Below are 25389 nucleotides of genomic sequence, written 5' to 3'. Positions count from 1 at the left end.
TTTGTTCTAGAAATTTTCCCTCGATCCCGAGTTCATCGATCGCGAAGCCTTAAAGGTGACGCTTAGGAGTTCTAAGACGGTTTCACCGGAAGCGTACGTTCTTGATGAGTCCTCTTCTAATGATAAACTTAGAAGACCCTCGTTTTTTAATTCGTGCAATATCTTGGTGCAAATTTCAACGGTATTATTAAATTAAGTGTTTCGGAGTCGCGAGTCGCGCAACTCTGTTTGCCGCGGATTAATTAATCGGTCGATTAATAGCCACGTTTCCAGAGTTTAATCTGGAACGAATTTACTCGATAATGATCGAACGGGGGCGGCTATTCGTCTCGTCCAACGTCCGCGACTGTAACGGAAGGTTCTCCATTAATTTCCAAGAAAGCGGAAGAGATAAACGAACGCACAGACCGAAACGAGGAGAACCGAGCCCCGGCGAACAGAGAGAAACTGAAAAGTTTATATTCTTTAAAAACGAAATTCATCTCCGAGTTTCGCCGAGCGATACTTTATCACGTTCAACGGCAACCTCCGAAGAAATCGGGTTGAACTAAACTCGGTTAGACGGGATCAGTCTCGATTATACCCGATAATCGCCGAACGATCGGACGACTTATGCGTTCCATTATGATATATCGTGCATTGCGAACGCATTTGTATTCGTTCGGTTGTAATAATCGTATTTACCGGACGACACGTAGCGTGAAGTGTCAGTCAAGATGCTTATCTATGCTGCGTGTGACAGACAGAAGGAAAGTTTAAAGACCCTTACTGTTGCGCAAGTTAATCGTATCAGGTCATCAAGGTCTTGCCACATAAAGAAATAATTATTATACCCCACCAGGCATAAATTGAGAAAGTATTCAATTTCTACGTTTAAAATAAAATAAATACTTTATATTTTAAATAGAAGATGTTACCTGGTTCCGGTAATTTCTTTTGGTGCACTGAGTCTGGAGCGCGTCTTGGCAAAGACAAAGTGACCGCGATTTTGCGCTCGCTTATCGGCCGTCGGGGCTAGAATTTCGGTTTCCCCGAAAAACCGCAAGCATCCACCCCAAACGACCCACAATCGTGGTCTCATCGACACGCGAAACGCTTCGTAACACTCGCATGCGATCATCCCCGAAAGCCAATATCCGTCCTCGGATGCGACGTCTCGATTTCGAACGGGACGCCCTCCAGGATAAATGATCCGGATTGAAGGGTCAAGGGACGTCTAACATTCACCGGGATGTGCACGATCGACGTGGATTAATGCTTGCATCGGTTTCTGGTACGCGTGGCGTGGTCTGTTTTCGGCGATCGGTCCGAGAAAAATCGTGGCTGGACGGAAACGGAGCAGAGTGCTCCAGGAATTCATTCGTACCAAAAAACAGATAAACGATTTCGGCGATAACTGCTTCCAGGACCGCGTTCAACGAGCCATTTTTCTTTCATCCTTTCACCAAGATCGCGATAAGCCGTTCGAGGCATTAAATATCACGATTCGTGAGCGAGTACGCCAGCCTCGTCTAAGTAAGTACGATGGACGTTTGGAAAGGTACGAATCACTGTGTTTTGTAGCGGCATAATGGTTCACCGCACGTGACTGAGACGCGAACCGATAAAGAGAAGGTGTGGAGTAGGCATGTCAAACTCATTTCGGCCCTCGGGGTAATTTGCACTTTACCGCCGCGCCGTGGGCCGCGGATATGTCATTATTCCACGACAGTTGCTCGAAGGCTGTTTCTCAGACACGTCAGACACTCTCCAACGTGCAACTTTCAGGCTTTTTCCGCACGATTATATACTCTTTCATTTGCATCGACTCGCGATAGTCTGGAAATGGTAGAATTGAACTAAACACGAGATCTGGAACGAAATATAATATCGAGACTCCGGTTTCTGAATTTCAAAGGACTAAATAAAGTTCGTTTGCGACCCGGGAATATTTAATCCGCGAACGCAACATCGTTCGAAGGGATCAATCGATTTCCACGGTAAACGAACTATCGCGATCCCAGATACTCCCGCAGAAATAGGGTTCGCAGCAAAGTGAAGTACGACAGTATACTTTTACAGCCACCGGGGTTTGCGAACGGGGGCGGGAAATGCGACAAACTGCTATGTATCTAGGAATTTATGTTCGTCGGACTCGGGCCGGATAAAGATCGGCGAAAAATTTGGTCGACGGGTGAGAACGCGACGGATATAAGGAAATATAGAACGACAAGTCGGGAGACGTTTTATCGGCGCGTATAAAAGGCGAACGGAAAAGTGTATTACCGGGCCGAGAGTCGTCCGGAAACAAAAGAAATCCGTCGCGAATCTTCTGGCTTTCACGCGTGATATATTCGTTAACGCTTTTACATCCCTTAATATTAAATTTCTTTTCGATATACAGGCAAATTAAATCGAGACTATAAAAGAATAAAGTAGTCTGAACATATTTGATGGATTCTACTCGTCAGCAGCATCGAAACGCGTTGGAGGAAGACGTTTGAGGTGCTCGAAAACGGTGCACTGTCTGTGAAATCGTCACGGCTGGATCCTGAATGCGTTCGAATGCCGTCGCGGATGCAACGACCGAGTCGGGGTTAGTCGATGCGTGAAATAAGTAACCGCCACGCGAACGCCAACGTTTGGTAGCGCGAGATCACGAACCACCAGAAGGTTTCGCAGGTTAATGGAATCCCCTGGATCGTCTTTTACCCCCTCCAACTACCTGCTGACTACGTGTTCTTTTTTTGACTTTTCGACATCTCACAAAATAGTCAAATCAGACTGTCGAAGTTATTGTCGGTCATTAAAATGATATCCTCAGAAGCGCTTCGTTAACAGAAGAAAGTCGTGTCTCGTTCGACGAAATTGCGAGAATGAGGAAGCCATCGAACCGCTATCTTGAGCTTCCTCGATGTCGCATTACTGGGGCTTGCCAATAAAATACCAACGAAAAGTCTCGAGAAGAAAGACCTAATTGCTCCGATTGCAAGAGTAATCCTGTCCCTTTTTCCGTAAAAAGGTTCACGGTGTGTTGCGTAATCCCCCTTTCGTGACCCTTAACGAATCCGACAGCAATCCGCAAAGCTTTTCGGTCTCCAATGTTCTTATTGTACATTCTCGGGGGTAGATAACAATTCTCGCAAAAGTGGACCGTTAGTTCACGCACCGAAACCCAAGACATTCTACCGTGGCATAAATTAGCGATTCTAAGTGGCCGAAGTACACCTCGCGTTGCAATATTGATTGCGACACGCACGCGACAAACTGCACGCAATGGGAAATACAACAAACAGCGAGGAATTGAATCGGTCTATATTCCGTAGTTGTTGGTAAAATAATCTCACGAAATACTACGTAGATCGTACGAAACTGCGCTTTGCATCCCCACCGCGTGCAGGCCACTCCCTCGGGGATCTTTTCTCGCTCGCAAAGCTGTACATTCGTTCCGGTAAACCAGTGGTTGGCCGCTTTGCCTCGCCACTGGCCCCGTTTCTCGCAGCACCGCGCCACCCGTAGATTTAGCACGCGCCGGAGGAATGAGTAATGCCTAATTTGCATTTCGCGTGTGACTTTGTCTTCGACGTTACACGGAGTTTATTAATAATGCAGCGGACGCGCGGCGTGCAACAGCGCCGCTTTTTTGCGACGACAGCCACAAACGAACCCCGGGACACCCGTTGCGACGCTTTTTCCTACGCTCATTTCCACCGAAACGCGGCAATCGTTGGAATGCACGATGGAAGGACCGTTTCCGCGTCCCCGTTCCATGGCATTCTTCGACAATGGTCGCCACGGTTCTTCCAGACCGATCTACGATCCTCGAACTGCATTTTTTAACCCGTCGATCCCATCAATTCCACATCTAACACTAAAAACACTGTGTCAAGCATTTCGAGAAATTAGTTTGGTCGTTTACAGTCGAGAAAGTCGTACAAAGTCGCGTGCAATTATGGTCCCGCGAAAGGGCTCTGAAAAATAACAAATCCTGGCGTTCGTCTGGCGAATGGCGTCGGGATTTAAATTCCCGCCACTCGTGATCTCGCGAGGCGCGACCCTCGTGAACGCGAAGAGGTCCGAAGGTGCACTCGAAACGCGCATCTCGTTATTTTATGCTCGATAATTCGTCGAGCAAATTGCTGCAGAAGCATCTCGCGGCTGTCGATTTTATTCGAGGTCTGTTTGGCGTACCTCGTCTCGCGTTTCGGTCAATACCCGGACAAACGTTTTCGCTTTAAAAATGTCAGTAGCGGACGCGTGGGAGATTCCAATAATATATACGGGGACAAAATGTCGAGCTTTCGAACAGGAAACCACGAGCCTATTTAACGCCTGTTGGCGAGCCAGCAATAAGACGGGAGGATTTGGGAAGGGTTTTAACTCTAAGCTATACGAAGGAGACCAATTTGAAGGCGAGGGTTAAAAACGTCACGGCTCAGTCAAGCAACGATATCCGAAAACTTATGCCCTGAAATTGCATTTCTCGGAAACGCGTAAACACGATCGCGCGCTCGACAAAGAAACGCGCTGGTTAATTAGATTATCAAGCTGTTTCATCGGAACAGGAACAGGTTATGACGCGAACTGGACAAAGATTGTCCGCGCGGTGCGCGAGCGTCGTCGATAATGGTGAATGATTAATTCGCGGAACACAACCCCCTTTGTCTCGAGGATTTTCTGTTTAGCAAACGACGGGACCCGTTTGCGAAATAAAGAGAAAATAAAGGCCTCGCGTCCCAGTTTACATTTCATTTTCCTCTCCAAATTTGGCGCCACTCTATTCCCGCCGACATTTCATTCGCTGTTTTATCTTTGTTTCCCGGCCTCCCAGTGCTTCTCAACCCGGCCGTATCGTCGAGGTGTTTCAATTCCCCGCCGCGATCCATTAAAATTATGTAAATAGACCAATGTCGGCGCGCATAATAAAATCCTCCGGCGAAATAAATTGGGGAGTCTGAGCACTCGAATCTGCCGCTTTTATACATACATTAAAAATATATTCGAGCAAAACTGCGAGGACGTTTTGTAAGTGGAATCCGTACGCGCTCGTTCAGGGAATTAATTAATACGTATAACGCAATTAATACGAAACGATGTTCTCGTTCCCTGGCCAAATTCATAAGTTACTTGATTTTGACAACGGGCAAACTAGTTTTTTTCTAAGCAGCAATTAAAATTTTTAACGAACCGAGTACCTGGGCGTGCATGAAAAAGCTTGTATTCGAATAAAAGTAAAAGGGGCACTCGAAACGCGTGGCAGCGTTCTTATTGATTGAAATTTCTATTTACCTCAATGGAAGTAATTCGTCACTGAAGAGATTTAAAGTGGAGCCTCGAAGAATACTGAATTACACTCCTAACGAACCTGTTGATATTATGACACTCGAAAGTTTCGCAAAGTTAGTTATAAGTTCGCTGCATCCGCGAGTTCGAGTAGTTGGACGAGTTCGATGGGTTCGGCTTAGGATTCGTAAGGTTCGCGCGTTTGAAAGGTTCGAAAGGCACGAGCCAGCCCCCGCGCGAGTGGAGTTCAAGAATTACAAACGCGACTAGCTCCGTGGTACAAACCAATCCAATATTCAGTCCCGCGGCTTTCCATCTAATTAATTGATTAATATTCAAACGTGACTGCACTTAAAACCGGTCCGCCGCTGTACCCAAAGTTATAATTTCTCCGTTCAAGTGGCTTTTGAAAGCCTGCCGGCAGACGAGGAAGCGCGAGAATGCCGATGAAGATTTTCTGCCCGGTTTCCTGAATTTTGTATGCAATATGGGAACGTTGCACATGTTCTTAATTTAAGGCGCCGGGGTCCAAAATCCATAGTTCATGCTCAGAATTCTGGTTCCGCCGATGGGTTTAATATACATCGATCGCTATTGGGAAGAAGAGTCGCGAAGTTCCTCGAGTACTTCGAGTTCTTCGGGCTCTAATTAAAATTTGGAATGTTCCCTCTCCATAAATAACCAAATTTAATTCGTTTGATTTATTCCCACGGGAGGAATCCTTCTATGCAACGGTAAAATTTCTAACGAAAATATTATGCAATTCGTTTCGCGTATAATACCAGAGCGGGTAATTAGATTGATTAGTTTATGTACGCCGTCGTACGCGACGTGGCTCCGAGAGTCAATAACCAGTGTTGGTGCAACAGGAAATAAACGAAAGAAATCTGTGCCACGCGTACACTCTCTCAACGATGGCTCTATACACCGTCCAACACGAACTGTACTACGAACAACATGAACTCTGACGATGGATATAGAATGTGTTATTTTTAAGAAAGCAAAGGAAGGAACAAGGTCCAATTTAATAGAATTGCATCCTCCAGTGTCTGAACAGAATACAGATATTGCTTATGAATAGCACCAGGCAAACAAGTTAAAAATCAACTGACCCAAAATGGAATCCTAGCGGAACACCTGAGAACACAGTAATCACTTTGGAATAGCAATCATTAAATCTCACGATCCGAGGTCTGTTAGTTATAAAACTGGATAATCAGAAAGTACCGTTGAAATGCTCGAAGTTTTGATAAGGAAATGGGATAATTTACGGAGTCGGAAGCATTGTGAAAAGCAAGATTCTACCTTAAAACCTTTCTTAAATGCAGATGACCCAGATAGGAACACATGTTGGTCTCTGATTATTACATTTTTCTATAAAAACTTCTCGGAAATTAGAATTCTTTGGAGAGGAGATTTATCGCCGCCTTTAAGTATAGAAGGAACCAAACATATATTGGAGGCAAAGAATACGTTTGTTTCCTCGGAAGAAGAACTCCCTGCGAACAGATTATCCTATTTTGACCAAAGTCGGGACAGCAAACGACATTATCTCCAACGTTTCATTTAAAAGTTCGGCGAGAAGTTCCACGAGTTTTCTCGTTACCTAATTTAACAGGTTTTCATTCTTTTTCGCGTCGTCGGACGCTTTTGCTCCCCGACACACGTACGTACGTGTCGTTCGGCTCTAAGGAAGATCGAGTTCGCCAGGACGAACGGTGGCGTTACTTTTTAAAACGCGATTGCTACCGGGTTAATCAAGCTCTGCGAAAGAAGGAGCACAGTCGAAGGGTCAAAGTTTCCCGACCCGATAAAAATTTACGAGTAAAAGTCTGAGGAGCTCTCCGCTTTACCTTGTTCCCCTTCATTGACGTCGACTGTCCCGTTCGACCTAAATCCCGTCTAGTCTCGACGCTTTTCGGTCGTTCGTCGTCGCGCTTGTACGGCGGATTTATCAAAGGGATCGCGCAAGACAAAAATCACTGCCACCAGACTCTGGAAAACCAGACGCGGACGGGGGTTCGTTAATTTACTTCGTTCCTCCGCCTCTTTTCGACGAGCCACGCTGTTTGCACAGAATTTTCCAACATTTTACGAGAATTCCGGCTCGCGATACGAAGGGGTTGAGCGTCGCTGCTGTTGGGTTAATTTAGGATAAAACGAAATCTCTGCAGGAAAATGAAACCAGAATGATGCTCCGTCACGGAACGGGGCGGCAGTCGAGTGACGAGTGAACGTTCGCGTGTCCAATTCGAAAACTTTTACTTTGTAGGAGGCTAACGGGCCTTTTTAGCCTGGAAAGGACAGGGTACGGGAAAAACCCCTGTGCCCATGGCATAGGCTGTTTTGTTTTACGCTGGAAAAGGGGAAAGCGGCGAAGGGATGACAAGGCCAAGCAGGTCAGGTCAGGATTGACACGGACACCCGCGCTCGCCCTCCTAATATATACAGTCCATTTAAAATATATCACAGTCGTTAAGGGTGGGAGGTGTTTTATTTCTGACTCCTGGCCCGTCCTTTTACCCTCTATATCATCCCACAACTTATTCTGCTCTGTTTATACGCCGATCTTCCTGTGGCGCAAAAATGGAACGCGAAAGAGGCAAAGTCCCCGTTCCCCGACCTCTCGTCGTCGGTGGCGTCGAAAGCACCCAATAACACACAATCGAGAAGTCGACTGCTCCTGCTCCCGCCACTCGATATTCAGGCAAAATGGAACGTTGGCGTGGGTGTGTGTTATCGTTCCAGCCGCGTTACCCATTTTATATCCATCTCTGAAATACTGCGCCACGGTCTCACTATGACTCGCTCTGTCGCTCTGACAAAATGGATGATAAAAAAAGCAGCCGAGTCTACGATGTGCACCGCGACGCGTATCCCGGCCTGCGAAATACCGATTCCGAAACCATGATCGCTATCTCGAAACGTTCGACCCCGTAAAGCTCTTTTTCCCTGAACGAGGGCGTCGATCAGTCGACATTGTCGAACGAGCGTAACCTCGAAATCGAACGACTCGCTTTCTGCGTTCTTCGCGATGCAATTGCCGATATAACCCGCGTCTACGAACATGGAGGACACGGGGTTCGATATTTCGATGCCTTTCATTAACTACGACTCGTGTAATAACGCGTCATATCGTTGCTACAAATATTTTAAATGATTATTATGCTCGATTAAAATAATATTAAAACGTTGTGATAGTTTCTCGAGGCCCCGAACGGGCAAAGCAACGCTGTCCGTCGAAAGTGTTTCGATCGAACGATCGCGTCGCGTCGCGTGTCGACGGCCAGTTTGCGGTCAAGATTAATCTCGACGTATCGCAGGAAAAATTCGATTCTCACGCGAAACCACACGCACGAATGAACAGATCCTGGTCGCCGTACCGTTGTACGGGCCGCTACTTCGCGGTGCAACGCGATGAACTTTCGAACTCGATTCGAAACCACCCGTCGGTTCTTCCAAGTTAGGTGTATCACTGCCTGAACTCGTTTGTCAGCAAACAGAATATATCTGAATTCCCCGAGAGACACGGACCGCGTCTTAGTTCTATCCAATACCAGTAGTTCGGCTGTTGTGACACTTACCAAATTCCTGCCGTTCCGTCTCTGCCCCGTAATATAATTTATTGGCCAGAGCCGGTTCATCTTCCGAGTGCACGCGATTAATTAATCTGCGTATTCGCCGAACTTTCTTACTAGCGATACGTTCCGTCTAGAGTGCTTTTACACTTGGGCGATGTAACATAATCAAATCCAATCCTGATAGGTGCCTAAATTTTTGGATGAAAAAAATTTTCTTAAATCATTCTAAAAAAATTATTTTTAGCTAGGGGGCTCAATTATAGTCATTTTTGGTGAATATACATACCCTCGAATTCCTACACACTTTCGAGAAAAAAATTTCTTTCCGAAAATTTCTTGTCTGATCATGAATGAATGTTTCCCTGAAATTTCATGCGTATGTTTAAAACATTATAACTCCTGAACGGATTGGAGGATTTTAATGTTTCGAAAGGCAAACAACGCGTATTTTAGTGAAGAATATGCAGGAATTCTAAGAATATTCGGAAAGTTGTTTCTTAACTCCATAAAAGTGGTTCAATTTTCGAACGTTCATAACTCCTACAATAGTGATGAATGTTTTGCAATCAGGCTTTACCAACATACTTTACAACTACATAGAATATGTGGTAACCGGCCAAGCAAACCGAACAATTAATATGTCGAGACGAACATTGTTTGAAAACACAAAACGCATAGTTTGAAGCAGATCGTACAAAACGGATGTTAATCCGTTTGTTGGCTAAGTCTCTCAACATATCCAGAGAGTACAGGCTGTCTCTCGAAACTTTTTAAGCTTCTAACACTACTCCTGACTTTTCCTTAATTACCTAGATTTTCGCTCTAAAACCGTACGTGTATTCTACCTATTTTCTGCCACCGAAGCAGGCTTTGCTTCGAAATTACCCGAATCTCCAGAGATATGTAACTCACGTTCTAAAATACCAAAGTTTAGGTGCTCGAACACAGATTCGAAATGCATCGTGCTTCGAGCCTCGTGTAATTAACTAATTAACTAATCAAGGTAGCAATCAGCCAAGTTTATCTCGATCGTGGACCATGTAATGCTCTTCCAAAGCTTACTTTCATCGTTAGATCTCAGCAGTATGTTGAAAATATTTGTCGATCGAAACGTTTCGCCTGTTAACACGAGGAGAAATGGAGGTTGAGCATGGTAGAAAGGACGGAATCGTAGTTTGGCAACGTTTAGGGCTCACGCACGATGTTTAGAACGATACAGAACGGTCCACCGCGGGCACTTTTATCCTCAATTTGCTGTGGGAGAAAACGACGCGTCGTCACGAGGCTCTTCTTGCACGGTAGACACGTCAAAAGGCTTGAGGCTCGGACAACAAGTGGTGCCGTAACGAGCTTTTTATGATGAATGTGTCGGCCCCACGTGCGAAAACGTGACTTTCTCGAGCACGTGCTCACCTGGCCGGTTCGCGGCTCCTTGACCCGTGAAACGGCTCCGGGCATTGTTTACTGCCGCGAAGCTGCACAGCTCGCGAAGATAAGAAACGTCGGAAGCGAGATATACGAGTCCTGGGACCGAGATCGAACGCAACGACGGCTCCGTCCTTCCGGAAACCGACGTGACCAGGAATCTACGCGCGGAAGTAGTTGACGCGAACAACGAGAGCTGGGAATTAATCATTTTTGAACAAAGGTGAATCGGTGCATTGATCGAAGCAAAGTAAATTTTAATAGAACAATCGCGGTACGCGGATGAAAAAGTTTCGCAGCCCCGGTTCCAACGAATCGATATTTCGCTCGGTGGATACCTTGTTTAAAGCAGAATCGGGTAAATTTTATTCAGGAATAATGAATACGAATTTTAGATTTATTCATAAAGTAGCTTTTGCTCGTGGCTTCTTTCGCCTAAATGCCGGTTTAAAGAGTCCGTTAATGAATTCTAATTTACAAGCGAATTTGCGAATTAAACATGGACCGAAGACACTTTACGAATGAATCTGAAATTTCTTTTTGCTATTCATGAACGTAATTTGGCCAACTTTGATACGTAACCTTTGAGCTCTTCCAGATTTGCCACTAATCGTTTTGTCCGTGTAAAGGATGTAATCGCGTTTTATTCGACCGAACTTATGGTTTCTGCGTGCAAAGGAACTGTACAAAGTATGTTTGCGGACGATGCCGGGCCATTACCTTCGGAAAATAAATTGTAAACAACTTGGAAACGCATCGGACGAGTAAAGAACTTGGAAATCCTCGTCAGATTAATATCGATACTCGTTAAAATTGTATCCGTTGCAGCACGTCGATACTCCATCAAAGAACCTACCTTTTTCTTCCGGTTGCAAACACTCGATCGACTATGGAGAAATGTTTCCGTATAAAACGCAGCGACAAAGGGTCGCGTAGCGCGGACAAGCAATCCATCTCGCTTCAGATTCAATTATCTTTCCTGTGTATTTCACCGGACGTTTGCAGAACGTTTAATTAAATCCAGTAGAAATATACCGGTGTAAAAATATACGATCCCACTATTTCGGCGACGATTTGCATCCCGATTCTCGGTGAATCCCGGGAGATGAAACGGCGACGATAGCTGTCATCGTTAACCCAACGATATCGACGATTTTTCTGCGCTTTGATACGAAAATTCTTTCTCCCCCGGCCCACAAATAATTTTCTTCCTCCCGCGAGCGTTTAACGAAGACACCTCGAACATCCAAAACTATCTTCTCGCAGACTTATTTTCGATGCAAATTCATTTCTCTCCCGCCATTCCGAAAACATTCCACGAGAAGGAAAAATCTGCATCTTTTCAAGGGGTGATTTCACCGCCTGAATCCGCATTACCAACAAAAACCTGATTTATTTTATTTTGAACGAATCGTGTTACTTGCACACAACGATTCGAGATTAAAAAATTTGTTATTTTAACGCTGAAACAGCGTGTTCGCGAGCCTCGTCAGCTCGTAAATAAATTAAAAATACCGAGATTAGCATTTCGGCTATTTCTGACCACCGTTTGGCGAAGCGAAAAGCGTCGGTCGCCGAGGGATGTTTGAATAATTTGGGTCGAATCGTATTTTTCTCGAAAATGGCACGCTGACCGCAAGGAAATCGCATTTTGGAAAATACCGGAAATATTCCGTGAACCAATGAGATTCCGCGTGACATACGACGGCGACAGGGTGTGCGGGGGTGGCCTCTGTCGGTGCACAATGCCAAAGAGATCGCTGGAAATATCCAATTTTCGCGGCGTCAATTCAATCGTAGCCCACCGCACAATTCGCGGCTGCGATTATTTTTACATTACGTGCCTTCCTCTCGATCTGCACAGGGTGGTCTGCTTGAAACAGAACTGCTTGAATATTTTCGTTATTTTAAATGATAGGAGAAAACGTTGCTCGCAGAAATTGTACGACTCTGAAAAAGACGTAATACCGTTCCCTTTATGCCAGAACTTTAAACGTGCAAATTTTCTCCTTTTGTAGCGAAGGTATAATTTGAATTGTTGAATGTCTAACTTTGTTCTTAATTTTATGCCAAAACCACGAACGTGTACGTGATTATACTCTAAGCTCGATTCGTAAATGCGAGTTATTCACCAGGACATCAAATTTCACCCGATTCGAGCGAAACCACCCTGTGTGTACATCGTTCGACAGAATTTTAATTCGTGCCCAACGATGCGTGGAATAATGCGAACCCTCTCGTTCAACCGTGTTATCGAGACGGATTCATTACGATTTTCACTTTGTATATTACATATTTTACCGTTCGCCGTTTCGTGGATCGTGAATGTTTGCATGTTCTTTTTATGCTAACGCGATCCCTTTGTTGCATTCGCGGTTACGCCAGGCTCGCAAAAACAAAAACGAAGGATGATATTGGGAAATTATTGTTTACCCGATCGTTTCAAATTGCAAGTAATTACAAACGAGCGCGGTAAAAGCTGATAAATACTAATTGTTCCTGTTACGGAATATGAACCATATTCGAACGGGGTTGGTAGTAACATTAAAAGAGATTTAAATACCTTCATGTGGCCTCTGCGGGAAATGGTCCTAAGGAGTCACCTGCAACACAGAAAACAAGATCAACGGTGACTCGGCAATCAACATGGATACAATAAATGATTACGTGAAATTTGTATTTTCTTTTCCATTCGTCTCCTCCATAGTAACGAAGCATTAGCTGGTTCTTGTCGGAGAATTCGAACCGCCAAAACGAAGTCGCGTCGTTTCGAGAGTTAATTCTGACGGCGTCTGGAAAACGCTTAGCTGCACAATCGACGGCGGCCGCAGATATTTAGCGGGAAAAACGAGGAGAAGCACAATGTTCCCAAGGTCTCGATACAGCACGGAGGAAGTCGTTAAGTAACGCCGCGGCGTCGCGGCGCGAGGCTTTAAGGTTTGTCATGTAAATCGTAATCCCACCATCGCGGCTTGAAAGACGGGGTGACGGAACCGCTCCTCGGGCGTCCCTCCCCGGCCCCCCCCCCTCCCGTACCACCCCACGCGGCCATTATCATCGAAAGCGGATTCAAATACTTCGGCAACTTTCAGCGAAGAATTTATTATAATCGCATTCAAGACCGTCTTATGGCAACGACTGCAAAGTAGCTATTCCAGGATGGTGGCCCGGTAGGATGGGAGCCAGAAGCTGATTGAAACTCTGAAACATTTGCTCCGTTGGGTAACTTAGCAGCGAATCGTCGCAGATAAGTCGGTTTCCCCCCAGTTAACGGTTTCCTTAATTAACCGTCTACCGTCTCGTGGTCCACGTTTCGCACGACGAGACGACGACGGATATCGAGAACTTTTCCCCTCCGCGAGCCGCGCCCTGCGCCTCCTCGTCGCTCTATTAATTCGCCATTATCGCGAAAGTATAGCAACAATCCCGAGCCCTCGGCCGCCTGGCCGAGTTAATAGCTTCTCGACCGTTCTTCGCCACCGCTTAATTGCCTGGGTCCGGATAGCACGTGAATTCTCCGCGATTCGTTCGACCCAAGATAAATACCAGGTTATGTAATTAAGATCGAAACGGAGAGCGTGTTGTTTCAACTCGACACGGTCGGCTGCAACCATCCGCATTCTAAAATACGCCCTTCACGAGATGGAGATCTCGATGGTACGCGGAAATCTATTCGTCTCGATTTTCCAGGGTCCATACGGTTAATCCATATCGTACCTACTCCACATATTTCAATTTAGAGATTCGAGTACGCTGGATTACCTTTTGGAAGTAATGGTTTCAAAATATAAAATGTGGTGGTAATATCCGGTGATGTTCTACTTGAAACAAGATATTACATCAACCCACCGCTGTGAATGCAAGCCAATGCTTCCCACGTTGACGTTTACCATTGACAATACTTGCTTATCTTCTTTAGAATTGTTTCGTACAATCGTGACGTTAAAAAATACCTCCATCGTTACTGTTCGCAAAGAAAGAACTGAGTTTGCGCCCTTATCCGGGAGGAAATGTTCGAAAATTATACGTTTCATAGTTATAAATGATCTTGCACTTTAAAGCGATGGTTGCAATATAACGTTTCTTTCTATTAATGCTACAGTTCAATTCATGGAACGATCCCAGTCGGTTTCTCATGTAACGCGAGCACGAGATCCGTGTAACTTCCACCGACCCGAGCGTGCAATACTTCTGCCAAAAGCAGGATGTTGGTCGTTTCGAATATGAGATCGCACAGCTGTGGAAAAGCCGCATTTTACACGCGGTATATCAATCTACCGCCGCGATTATTAGCGGTGCTATTATGCGGTGAATCAGGTTACGCGATACAGAGCACGTTACGTTTCGCGTAATGTTTGGCTTGTATAATGCGAACGTTGGACGAACAAACAAATGGGACGGATAATAAAAGCGAATTAAACCCACATCGCGTCATCAGGACTTCTTGCTTAATTAGCGAATCGTGCAGAGTGACTCGTATAAACCGCTCCAATATTTTCCACCGTAATCGCGCAACTGTGTACAGTCGCGTTCTCTAAAATAGTTAAACGTAACGATAAACGACGACATATTAATAAAATAGATATTCGAGTACCAACGGTTGGCAAAAAAACAAATTTATGTTAACAAATGGATATTTTTTGGGCGATCAACCGAGCTGCGAATGATTAAACAGTCGAAGGACCTCATATCCATTAACGCAGCACGTTTGAACAATCCATTAACGCTTTAGATTTGGAGAGAAGAGAAAGATTCGCGAGGGACTTTGACCCACCGTGTCCCCCGTGCGTGGAGGAAGTCATTAACTGATGAAACGAAATATACCTTACATTTTTCTTTTTTCGTAACGCGATATCAGAAAGGTGAATATTCAAAGCGCCCGTCACGTCGCCCCGTTCCCGTGATTTTGATTAATTGCTCCGCCCTGCAACCGGCGATTTCTTTCTTCCAGTATCAAGGAATACTCTAGGACGGTGAACGATGTTTGCCAATACGCGTTCAGCTCCCGAGGAAACGCGCAAAAAGCCAAGATCCCTGGAAAATGTCGGAAAGGAACGGAGTCTTTGGCAAGAAACGACGGAGCAAAGCAATGCAAATGCCGACAAGGTTAATTAGCATCGAGTAAAAACTTACGAAGCACGGGAAGAACGTTAAGAGTACAATGCTGTTCACGTTTATGCTTAATTAACTAACGAACAAAAACTTTTTCGCCCGACGGTACGAACCGTAGTCAAAGTAAATTAATAAAGAACGCTTTTTTTGTTAAATAAAGAGAGATCGCTTTTTATGGAATCGTATCGAACTTGCTGGTAAGGAACCATCGAGTCGATGTTGTTCCATATGGGATTCGTCAGCTTCCGCTTACGCTTCGAACGCATTCCGGTGAAATCAGTTGCTTTACGATAAAGGTTACGAGAAATCACTTTCATCGTTACTATAAATTCCCGTACGCGTCGTGCTTTTATCAAGAATACGAACAGGAATGATTCATAGAGTGCTGCGAGATAATGTTTAGAGGATACTCAACCGTACACGAGATATCGAGCACTGTTCGCGAATGGTCGAATAAAATTAGAATTCTCGGTAGTACCACCGCGTCATAAATTTCGCTATAACTCGGAGACAAGATGAAACCAGACGTTTATGCGAACTGGATGTTAAGTTTAACCTTTGGACAATTGCGTGGTCGTCTGTCAACGACTTCGAGCCTCGGAGATTGTTAATCTCTTTAACCCCGTGGAGTGGTTACACGTTGTTCAGGTTGCCTTAAATTAACCGAGCTTCGAAATGGCCCGATAAAAGAGAGAAATCGTCGAACGGTTCGACTTTGGACGTGGCACAAAGGCTCCACTCGACGGGAGGACTCAAAGGAGCAAGATGCTTCGCGGATAAGCTTAAAGGGTCGCGAAAGGAAACAGCAAGTGACGGCGCGTAATAAGGGAAAAATAGAGAGCGAGGAAAGTAGTGGATCGGAACGGTGGCGCATAATTTAAAGGCACTCGTTATGGGGGATGGCGGTCGGTGACGTGCGCCGGGTTGAATGGCGTCGCGGAGGAACCACGCGGTCACGAAGCGTTCTTCAAAGACGCGGGATTACAGCGCGGAAACTTCCGACGGGCGATAACAATCGACGAATTCGGATCCATAATCCGCGTGCCTCGTGCCCGTCCAAACAGTTTAACTTCAACGGAACTTCGGCCTCGAAACGCGCGTGATAAACGATCCAAGTTTCTCCTTTCATCGACTGCCATCGGGTGGCCGTTCGACGAATACCCGGGATTCCGGCGCGTCGTTGACGCTTCGCCTCCCACGGGCGCCATTGTCGCCCGTCGTTCCTATCTTCCAACTCTTTGCTAAATTATTACGTCGCGAACCGAGACCATCGATCCGGACACCAGCCTCGCTTTCCGACCGATTGATCTTGTCGATGTTTCTTCCTTTCTTCGCGTATTTATTTTTCTAGCGATTCTTTGCGCTTTACCATTTGCTGAGCATGCGTGGATTCGCCCCATCGAGTATCGCGAAAGTTTCCGGGTGTCGGGGGAAGTCGATGAACGTCTGAAGATTTCCCCGAAACGAGATTCTTAAAAATCCTGGTGTGCCGGTTGTTTAAGGGCGCGCGTCTAAGCCTCGCAGTCGAGAAGTTAATCGATACTTCAAGAAAGATTCGAGGGGTTTGAAAAGCTGACTTACCTTTCGCTCGGCTGGTAATAAAGCGGCTTACTCACGTCTTGCCGAGCACATCCGTGGGCTCAATCGCACCGCGAAATTGGCAAACTTGCTCGTTCCGATTTTAATGTACTTTTCTATTCGACGTCCCCTAAATCACGACAATTCGCGGCGAAGTTTAAGGGCCCCTTAACCCTCGAATCGTTCGGTAATATCGTTTGGAAATATCGCGCCGCACTTTTCCCACTGGCAATTGCATCTTTCACTGACTGCGGAACTTTGATCCATCGCGCGTCAAAGCGAGTAACTCGATTGTTATGTGAAAGTAAAGATCGACTGGCGGTTCTTCCAGAGATGGATCGAAGGGGTCGTTTCCGACAGGCTGAATATTTTAGGAGTTTTGTCTGGAAGGTCAACTAGAAAATGACCATCGTGGTATGCAGGGTCTGAAGAAGCCTCGAAGGAGGGTTGGCTCGTTACGCACCCCTCGTAAATCTAACCTAACCGGTCGCCATATGCCGGTAACTTAGACTTTATAGACTAGGTCGTTCAACTTATTCGTTTATAAAAATTCCGGTTAGTCGTCGACTCTATAGGAGCGTCCCTAAGTAGATTGCTATCTTGTACCCGATTTAAAACAGCCTTACGCTCGTGTAGCATCTCGAGATGCATCTTTGTTCGCATAGAGAATCATACACGTATTTTTGAAAATGGAAACCAGAACGTAGAACCCCCGAAAAGTGTACTTCAATCAAAACTTTCAATAATAAGAGACCACAAAAACGTACAGGGAACACCTTTTCCATTTTCTAGCAACGGAGTCGTATAAAGCAGTGTGGTTCGCCATCCAGTGGCTGGTCTGGCTGCAGAAAAAGGTCGGCTGGATAAATGTATAGATATCTGCATGAAGCATCCGGTCGGTGGGTTCCTCCCAGTCTGAAAGTTTTATACGTACACGCCTAGAAAGTGGGTATATAGCGGGGGCTCTGGCCGGGGAAGAACTTTGCTAAAATATCCGTCCACGCAAAGTGCAGAGACGTAAATTGCATCGAGCACTGCATCGGTGAAGATACGAAGAACGAGCCTCGCCTCCGTCGTTGGGCCAGCGAGCCTCGAGCAACAGATCGATTGCGCTATAGCGTACTGCGTGTAAAAGAAACTTCAACAACCGCCTCCCATCACCCCCTCGAAGTACAAGTACACGGTATATCGCTGCTGAGGAACGAACTTCGCGGTTAACGAAACTTTTCGTCGCCAATCGGTGCTAGAGACCGTTTCTTGGATCGAGAGGGGGCATCGTGTAATCTTAGAAAGCCTTCGCGGAATTCCACTGGCGTTACAAAGGGGTTGCAACGGATTGAAAGTTTCAAAAAATGGAAATGACAGCTGGTCGAGCTTAGATACCTGCATTTAAACTTGTTGAGCGCGGAATCGACTTCTCATTCCATTCAAAACGGGGTTCATGGTAGGGAAACATTCTTTCTTCAATTTTCACATCTGCACACTAGCCCTACCATGAGCCCCCCTAACTGCACATTTGGGGAAAGTTAACCTGCTCGTCGACAAATAGCGGCAATTTTTCCCAACGTCTTCGAGCGACGTCTTCGTTCAGATGTGACACGCACCCCCTTCCAAGGGCATCGTTGTTGCAAGAGGCGGTGGGAGGAGCTTTCTCAAAAACTCAGTTTGTTGTAGGAGTCGAACCAAACAGAATTATCATTTCTTTCTCACATTGTCACATTCTCAGATCAGCCAACCAACGCAAATAAACAGTTACAAAACTTAATCTCACAAAACTCATTATCGGATACCACGAGCCGTAACAGAACTGATGTTTTATAAAGTAGGAATCTAGGTCTGAAATATCCCAATTCAGATCCAGAATATCTGACTGCGTCAAAACTACAACGCTGTAAAATCTCGTTTCGAAATAACCATGGATAAGTTTTAAATATTCGAGACTGATTAAGCAGGCTAATTATTAACGAAGTCTGTCCGTTTTGACTTATTCCCGAACCCATACGCTAATTTTACCTTCTTAGGTAAAACTTGAACGCCCGAGTCGCCTCAAAATAAGCAGCTTACGGGAAAAGTAGGCGCGGCGTTGCAATATTCTGTTTAACAAGGATTTTAAACACCCCTAATACGATTACGGAGGGAATTTAACACGTGCCCCGGCCGAGAGTACTTTACTTGTCCGTTCCAACTCGGCCAGTGGTCATTTTCGTTATCCAGACAAATAGTTTGCATAAATGGATTATAACATTAAATTGAACGAAACAGTATTTTACGGAGCTCGCTTAAACCTTTTGACGTTTCCTGTTCCCTCCCGTGTCGGCGTTTTCTAAATTTTTTTTAGCCACGAAACACTTTTCCCCCCCAGAATATACTTACAGGGCATGTATTCTTTTATGGCTGCGTTTAACTTTTTATCGAGAAATATTATAATCGATGGCCAACAGCATTTCATTCTTGAAACTTTATTTTTGTAATTATTAATTACAAAACCCTGCATTCTATTAACATATTTATCGCTCCCCAGATTTTAACGAATTTGAAACTATACGAAGCGATCTAAAAGAGAAATTAAAGAATGTCGAGTTACAAACAACAACCGTTTATCGCGTGTAAAACAATTTGTATAAAATTAATTTCTAAAACGAGTATACATTGTAGGCGGGTCAGTGAACTCCGAATAACACGAGGCGCGCTGTAAACGTCGTTTTTTGCCTAAACAAAAAAGATTATGGACGGAATGGGTGAAATACGCATCCACACGGTCCGCGAATATCTTGTCTCGTGTTACGTGTGAACTCGTTGGAAAGTCTCGCGTCGCGAACATTAATAATGGGCCAGTATATCTCGCGTGGAACGCGCATTATGCAAGGTGAGTATTTCTGTGTCGCGCGTCAATGCTTTATTACAATAAATAGCGCCAGATCTTGAACAATTTGTTCCGCATGCCACCGAACACGACGTTACGCGTTCCCTGATTGCGTTCATATCACAGTGGAAACTCTGACATTCCACTAAATCAATTACCTTTACGATTATTTGTTACGCGAGTGGACCGTGCAGCTGCTCGACAAAGCGAAATAAGTTTAAATTATCTAATACAGTCGTCCATCTATTTAGACATCCAAAAGAACAAGGATAATTTTCTGACAGCTACATATTGCCCCGGAGCACTTCGAACTTTACTTACGTAAATACACGTATCAAATATTTTCTAAATGATTGAATTTCGAAACACGGAATTCCGTAATCTGAACTTTCCGTCAGAACTTGAGAGTTCTCGAAATATTAAACCGAACCGTGTTTTTCACTCTCAACTTTGAGGGCTGTTTTCACCCTGTCAATATGTACCTTGGTCAACAATGAATATTCCGCTGTGGTCCCGTGTTACTCGAGTTCGGTTATTCGATGTTTATTCAGCATGGACGAAACCGAGTCATGGAACGGTGATATTATACATTCGAAATTTAATCGAAGAATGGCCAGAAATTTTCTAACGAGCTTGAACTCTGACAGTTTCTGATCTTTTTGTAATGTAACAAAATATTACGCGACTGGGTACGAATCCCAATCAGCGATGAGCAGTACGCGTAACGCGATAGGCAAATATTCAGCGCGCCTCTGGTTCAATCGATGCCTGGGACTCATTGGCTCATTCTCTGTCAAGTAAATTTAGATTTCCCTGCTGGGTGCCGATTTCACGTGTCTCTAGGTATCGATTCGATAGCGACAAACAGACGTCGATCACACGTGGAATCGTATGTATATTTAGTTCGTGCATATGGTTACCCGTAACTAATTCAGGAGGCTGTAATGATGATCTTCGATCGGGACTTTACAGTCTGCTCTCGAAATTAATTGGCACTTTATAGGACAGAGACAAGAAATATTAAAATTCTGATCGTAGAAACGTCGCGCGTCAATATCACTTTGCATTTTTATTTATTTCGAGCAAGAGGTTGACAACGCCAAAACTTTGTCCCCCCCAACCGGTTAAAATATGCAAGTTCCATTCTCGTATCTGTCAAAGATTTCGAGGACTACGATCCAGCAGGTTCGAACTCCTCGAGTTTCCAGGTGTAACGGTACGAAGGCTGGCTGAAATATCCCCTCCCGCCTGTCATAGGCTTGCTTTGGTGCACTCGTGTTATTTCTAATTCAGGAGTTTGCTCAGGAGGCTGCAGTTCGGGCATGCGATACGAGGAGGCGGCGCACGCTCTGTCTCGAAATAGAATTTCACCGCTTCCGTTTGGTCGCGAAAACGTATCGCGCGAGCAGAATTTCCCCGCGTACTTTTACGGGGAACGTAAACGGCCCGAGAAATTAACGGCCCTGTTATTCCAAGGCCCGGTCAAGAACTTCGGAAAGTTAGAAGTTGAACAGCGAAACCGGGGATTCCAACGGGAGGATTCTCTGGTGTAGTAAAAAGTTCGATCTATATTTGGTTTCAGAAACAATGGCGTTGAAAATATTCCTTATAAACGTTCCGTCTCGAGGATGGCGAGGCTGCGCCAAAAGATTCTTCTTTAGACACCCCTCCCGGATGGGAACTGTCTCCTATAGGAGGGGTCTTTGTATCAAACTCGTCCGTAACAAAGATACGCTATCTATTGGCTGAGATGCTAATCTAAGTTTGGACAGTCTCCGTGAATTGGAGAATCCGGAACAAACTTTTAGCAATCCGATACAAGAGGGAATTTCGGAGGCAGGATCTTCTACCATAGTCACATCGATGAATCCGCCGGCGTAAATTTGAACCTTTCCTCGCGACCAAGTAACAAATTAAACGAAATCTTTATTTTGTTTGTCATTTGTTGTTGGAATAAAACTCGAAAAACGGGGGCAAGCCACGAGGCATTGTTAGTACATCAGTTTTGGAAAGACTTGACCGTACCGGCACAAATACGCCGTAGTCATCGCTAATCAGCTTATGCGCTCGACCACATGCCACCAATCGGAAGTCGAAACGCATCCGCGAATTTACGAGAGTATGGACAAGTTAGTTTGAAGCCTCTGTGCTTGTGTACATACATTTGTTAGCATATTTCGCTAGTTTCGGTGCTTCACTCTCCCTCGGTGATTCCCGGACTTCGATACAAGTTTCGCGCATCCATACGTAACAAACTTTACATGGATGGCTTGCGTGAAATCTAAATACACACCGTTCCTAACGCGAATATTCGTTTAAACAATTAAAATCGTGCAAAACCCTAATAATTTCGGAAAAACCAGCCCTCTCTCGAGAGGAGGCACCGTGTAGACGTTGGTTGGATCATCGGGGCGAGTTTCCTTAAAGGCTGGAACGAGAAACGGCCGTGAATCTTTTAAATTTATCAAGCTCAGCGCCGCGTATAAGTTACTTATCCGAAAGGGCGACGCTCGGTTCTGAAACTGTGCACATAAACACCGGGTAGAGGGTGGGAAAACAGGAAGGAACGAGCAAGAGTGGAAAAGAGGCGGCTGGAAGGGAACGAGAGACGAGTAAGTACCGCGGAACGCAAAATAACTCCTGTGAAAGCCTGACACATATTTCGCGAAGTAAATGTTTAATGCACGCCGTGAGACGCGAAGAGTCGCCCGGGGAATACTCCCGGACAACGTTATTTCATAAGGGTCTGACGTGTATTCGGCTCTAACTCTGCGCGCGATACTTCCGTATTAACCCCCCCGAACCCGTTCCGCGAAATATTGCTAAACGATCTCCTGTTTGAATAAACGTTCGATTAATTCGCCGGAACCGTCCTGAACAGTCTGTTATTTGGATTAACTGCAAACAGTATTGTATTTGACTGCGGCGTATCGATGGACTGTACCATTTTCCGACACAAAATTACTTCGCTCCTAGAACAAAGGCTTTCCCCGATTCATCTAATTGCACCGCCTAGCTGACCATACTTGTTTTTAAGGATCGACCATGCAAATTTGAAGAACTTTTCTACTCGTTCCGCGGGGGCTGTCGCTCGCAAGAGATCCTCCGATAGAACGACCAGCCTGCGTACAACATTGACGAAGATAAAAGCGAGCGGAGCCTTTAATTACTTGCACGTCGAATAACGCGGGGCGAGGAATTAAAAGTGCTTTGGTAAAATAGTCGTTTTACGAGAGTTGTTTCCGTGAACTCGGGGAACATTCACGCTCCAAGTTTTCCTGTTCCTTATTGCATATCTCGGCGATTTAACGCGCTAAATGCTTTTAATTTAAATTATGCGCGCCCCCCGCCTCTTGGCAGCTTCTTTCGCCCGTTAGCGTCCTATTCTTTTTAAAGTGCCCTCGAAATCCTGCGACTCGAAACAAGGACGAGATCAAGACGCTGCCTCCGGGGCTATTTCCGTTTGAAGCTGACGCTTATTCGTAAATCGAAATGGAATATCTGAAATCTGAAAAACAAATTTCTGTAAAGGGGAAAAACACGTACTTTTCACGATGGAAACACGGTATTTGATTAACCATTGTTCGATAGAATATGGACGGGAACGTCGACCGTGAATGAAGATTTAATAACAAACAGTTCGGGTGTGTGTTTGTAGAAAAATTAATTGAACGCGGTTCGCCATTATTGCTTACAATCGTTCGTCGTATTTCTGTTCAAATATAAACAACGTAGCGTTATGTAAAACGTCATACATTTTCTCGTTTCATCGTGCGGCGCAATCAATGCGTAAATACGCTGGAAACAAGCGAAAAGTGGTCAGTGGCACAGTAGTCTACAAATATATCGTTTAGCGGTTATTTTTAATTTACCGGTTTGTGAAGTATTCCCGTCGATGAAAAATTCAATCCGTCCGCGGTAGGCCGCCCGTTTTTATTTGCTTTCGCCGCCGAATGCTGGAGAGTGCTCGTCGAGATTGGTACTTTGGAACTCAAATAGGTGTTACGGGCGATTCAACCGCCGATCAAAAATATAGAGATCTTCGTCGCGATTACGTCGCGTTCCAATCGACGTGACACAATGCCCCGGCAATTGCTTCTATTTATATCTCGAGTGATATCGATTATAAAATTGTTCCGTTTTAATATTTAATAATTATAATATCTTGAAAGTCGATTACACGCGTTGGGTTAAAATACTGGAGGGCTCGACGTTCGACAGCTCCTACGCCAAAAGCAATCGTACAAACGTTAAAAACAAAATCGACATAGAGACCGCGCGCAACGTTCGCGCATTTTTCCGTGAATTTTAGCGCCAACGGGTTAATTAAACGTTGCCGTAGGCAGGGCAGAATTGATTCCGCGAGCATTAACCGCAAATTAAATTTAGCCTTTGTCCCGGGCGTGATTTCTGTACACAAAAATCAATGCACTTTCACGAAGACGCAATGAAGCTCCGACGTAACGCGCGACGCCTTTGGAACGGCTTCGTAAACAGACGTATTAACCGTGAACTTAATCATCCTCCCTGCTCGTTTCATTAGAACCCCGCCTTCCGTCGCTAATTATGTAGGTGAGGCTCCGTGTCATTACAGGAAATTCAAAGCCTGGGGAACGTAGTTAGCTACCGTGCGCGACAATATCCGGGACGATTAAAAATTCCCCGCCCATAAACGTATTTTTAAGACGATTGCAAATTCAACGAGCGAATCGAGCAAATTCTAAAATGAGTTTTCCTCCGATCGATACCGGTAAAATTGTTCGTTCTTCCCCCGGGGACAATTTCATCATACTTGGTCGCGATTCTCACGTAACACGAAACGAAGTCACCCTGGTTCGAAGTGGCGAGAAGAAGAAGAATGCCAGGTGTTCCGACGCGCCGCAAACGAATTGATTTCCAATTTGCCTTTCCCCCCCGCACTTCACCCTCTCCGGGGCTCTTTCCCGAAAATTGTCCGTCGAATGACAAACTCCTCCCAGAACTCGTCTGCTCGGTGAGGTTTCTCGCATTCTTTGGCCCGCAGAGACGATCCATGATCGATCGTCTTTGTTCTTCCGCGTTCACGGAAGCCGGTAAGTAGACACATTAAGCGCCACGGAGCTCAGCTGTCGGCTCGCCCTGTCGTCAGTTTCACTGACTTCCGGCTCTGCTAATTGTACGTCGAACGAGCGACGTTGTTCGATCGGAATCGCCGACAGGACTGCACCAGAAAGGATTAACACTTGCAACTTTTAACGAGCGAGATACTGGTCCCGTTCGAAAAATAGAAGACCGCATCGATAAAAAAAGCATCGCGTATAAATAATTCGAGGCGTGTACATGGTATTTACAGTGGATTTATTACGAGCGTGGAACGACGGATCGACAGAATATGCGAACGGTGCATATAATATTGAACGGAAGCATCGTCGATTGGAAGATTCAAAGTTTCGATATGAAATTGATCCGGCTTTTGCTATTATTACAGGCCCAAGCCGATTACATATCGAATACACCAACTTTGATGCAATATTCGTGTCTATAGGTCGCTGTACTTTAATAACATTTCTTTCTAAAGCTTATTTCGAC

At 45.2% G+C, this 25389-nt stretch overlaps 1 protein-coding gene across 1 annotated transcript in view; it reads right to left on the bottom strand.

Moving 5' to 3' along the window:
* LOC122399402 (leucine-rich repeat-containing protein 24) overlaps nucleotides 1–25389 on the bottom strand; it is a 245515-nt gene that overhangs the window by 129928 nt on the left and 90198 nt on the right. The window contains exon 5 of the mRNA XM_043400066.1: nucleotides 12832–12871. The gene's annotated coding sequence lies outside the window, so the exon portion shown is untranslated. The remainder of the gene's footprint in view (nucleotides 1–12831; nucleotides 12872–25389) is intronic.

The sequence above is a fragment of the Colletes gigas genome, unplaced genomic scaffold (genome assembly GCF_013123115.1).
Source record: "Colletes gigas isolate AHSC1104 unplaced genomic scaffold, ASM1312311v1 Colletes_gigas_Sc00013, whole genome shotgun sequence".
NCBI lineage: Eukaryota > Metazoa > Arthropoda > Insecta > Hymenoptera > Colletidae > Colletes > Colletes gigas.
This window is presented reverse-complemented; position numbering and strand designations above follow the sequence as displayed.